This window comes from Pyrus communis, chromosome 10 (genome assembly GCF_041283825.1).
Source record: "Pyrus communis isolate YQ-2024b chromosome 10, ASM4128382v1, whole genome shotgun sequence".
Lineage (NCBI taxonomy): Eukaryota > Viridiplantae > Streptophyta > Magnoliopsida > Rosales > Rosaceae > Pyrus > Pyrus communis.
The window spans coordinates 8,048,408-8,051,593 of NC_142574.1; the positions used below are offsets into that span (position 1 = coordinate 8,048,408).

Genomic DNA, 3,186 nt, shown 5'->3' on the forward strand with positions numbered 1-3,186 from the left:
GATGAGAAAAAGAGGGAGAAGGAAGGTTGGAAGTGCGAAGGAGAAAAAGAGGAAAAGTAGGGAGAGGTTTTGAGAAATAGTTGGAAAAAAAATGGGAAAAGATAATAATAATAAAATAATTGTTATTTTTAATTAATTTTCTTTAAAATAAAATTTTAAAATCACCCAACAATTCATTTTATGGGGTGGAGATGTATTCGGACAGTTAGTATCATTAAGGCAATAATTGCTCATTGACCATTGCATGGGCATTTATCGCCCTAGGGGGCGGAGTTGCTCTTAGGGGAATGCATATATCCCAGTTGCTAATAGCATATTTTCGCCATATAAATTGCATAATCAAAATTGTTCAAGTTCTTGATTTTATTTGAAGATCATCCTTACAAAAAAATATATGAGTCTGAGATCAATTAGTCATCTAAATGTATATAAAAAAAAATTGACAGTGTGAATACCAAGTAACATATTCATGATGAACTGTCTATTTATTGGATACATTTGAATTACTAAGAGATCTTTGATTCTAATGTTGTTTCTTATGATCTTCAAATGAATATTAAGAAATTAAACATTTTCGATTATGTCATTTATATGCCAAAAATACATTATTCACAAAGAGTGGAATAGGTATCCCCTTTGGGGACATATGTTATACAAAGAAGATTAGTATAGCTCCTACGCAAGGATGACATGCTAAATCAAGAAAAAGTCCAAATGCTTTTATGAAAAAAAAAAAAAAAATGAAATAAGTTCATTCCCAACTGAAAATTCAAGTATTGTCTTACACTTATCTTAATATTTTATGTACGTGCATGGTCGAAACTTTTTAATTATCCGTCAAATTATTGTCAATCAATTAATATGCTTATCAACTACATCGATCATTTTGGAGCTGCCAAAAAAGTGAGTGCCTCAAGGCACCAATTCGTTATTCACCCAGTATTAATATTATGATTTACTGGTATTTATTGTTACTTGTACTTGATAGGTTTAAGGCTCTAGACACATATTTATATATTTGTATTGATTTTAATGCTCAATTAGTGACTCCCGTTGTGCGGTCCAACACAATCTCACGCCCATTAGAGTATAATATCCACTTGATCACTCTTAAAGTAGAATATTGTTTAAAAAAAATATTTATATAAAAAAAAAAAAAAAAAAAAAAAGAACATGGAGGCCCTTTTTTTTTTAGCTAGCAAGAAAGTATAAATAAGATCCTCGAATGACCTTTACGCCTATATCTGGTAATTTCTTACACGACCTGTTAACATGACATGAAAATAACAGGTTTTGGGTCAACACGATAACTAATTGGGTCATTACCGGGTCAGATGCTAAGAACCTGTTAATAATGGGTTCTTAATAGGTTTACACAAGGATAACACGCAGGTAACCCGTTTCTACACATTAAGAAAAAAGTTATATTGATGATTTTAATTTTTTAAACTACTAAAAAAACTTACTATAAAATACAGTAGTCATAATGTATATGACACACCTCGACCGAAATCAACGTGTGACGGCCAGCATGCCTTGATTTCGGTCAGGGTAGTGTAACATCCCACATCGTCTAAGGGAGTGGATTCTATAAGCCTTATATGTATATTTCCATCCCTACCTAGCATGAGGCCTTTTGGGAGCTCACTGGCTTCGGGTTCCATTGGAACTTCGAAGTTAAGCGAGTTCGTGTGAGAGCAATCTCAGGATTGGTGACCCACTGGGAAGTTCTCGTGAAGGCATGGTTGGGGGCCCAAAGCGGACAATATCGTGCTACGGTGGAGTCGAGCCCAGGATGTGGTGGGAGCCTGGGCTAGGATGTGACAATATATGTACATGTATATGTATATATTGCACACTAAATATGTATTATTGTATTATTATTCTATATAAATTTAAAAAAAAATAAGTTTTATTTATTTATTTATTTTGAAATTATACTATAGGCGAAGAGTGAGATTAAAAAAATTATAAAACACATTAAAAATAAAATATCAAGTAAATTAAAAATATCAAACAAATTAAAAAACTATAAGTGTGAAAAATGTGAAAAAAAATATGCAAACGATCAAGAGTGCATCCTCTATCCTTTTAGGATGGGTACATCGTTGTTTGAATTTTTTTTAAACCATACAAATCCTCATGAATAGTATTTTCAAGGGAGTTCAAAGTAGATAAAATTTATAATCATTAATTTGCAAGTCTGAAAAATGTGAAAACATATATAAATGCTCGTGATTGCATTATCTACGCTTAGACGATGGATACATGGTCATTTAGATTTTTAAAACCCTTCAAATCTCATGAATAGTGTTTTATTGAGTGCAAAATTAATATATCAAACCAAAGTTCCAATATCATTTCCCTTGGTGATTGATGAAAATTGAATGGTTTTATTATCCAAAACAGGCAAGGTTCCTCAACCTTGAACACAACTCCCTTCATTTTGCATATCCTTGAACATTTGGTATATAGTGGTAATTTACTAATGTTTTTTCCATTTGGCTCTTATTTTGGGGTATGTAATACTTGAAAGAAAAAAGTTTTTTTTTAATTTTATTTTTATGTTTTGAAGTAATATTTATGTGATAATATGGTACGCATATACTAATTTAGTATTATATTTTCCTTTTTTGTTTGGGTCAAATTATGTTTTTTTCATTTTCTTTATTTATTGATTTCAAATATATTTTCTTTAACATATAACACGCCAAGTCATATTACTTAATAATATTAACGGGTGGATTTCGAGTTGGATCATATTACCCATTTACTTTAACGGGTTTTACACTACACGACCTATTAAGATATCAAGTATGTCATGAAAACGACACGAACATGAGTAATACGACACAAATGCCGAGTCTATTTACACCAAACATATCAGCATTTAACCTAGAAATGAACTCCACAGGAAAATTAGCAAACCAGACACATGTATGATCATATTTATCAAATCAAGACTGAAGCAATCTAGGCTGATATGATATAACCATCTACATGAGTACTTGATTGGTCAAGGATATGTGAATAATGAAATATGCCCATATGTGTTTATGAAGAAGTCATATTCCAGAATTGAGATAATTGAAGTTTATGTCGATGACATAAATCTCACTAGGACTAAGGAGCTTGAGACAACTGTCGCGTATATGAAGTCAGAATTTGAGACTAAGATCTTAGGAA

General features: G+C 31.5%; 1 pseudogene; it reads left to right on the plus strand.

Annotated features, from left to right (window-relative positions):
• The first annotated feature begins 629 nt into the window (after positions 1 to 629).
• Positions 630 to 720, plus strand: LOC137730368 (U6 spliceosomal RNA; annotated as a pseudogene).
• The last annotated feature ends 2,466 nt before the right edge of the window (positions 721 to 3,186 follow it).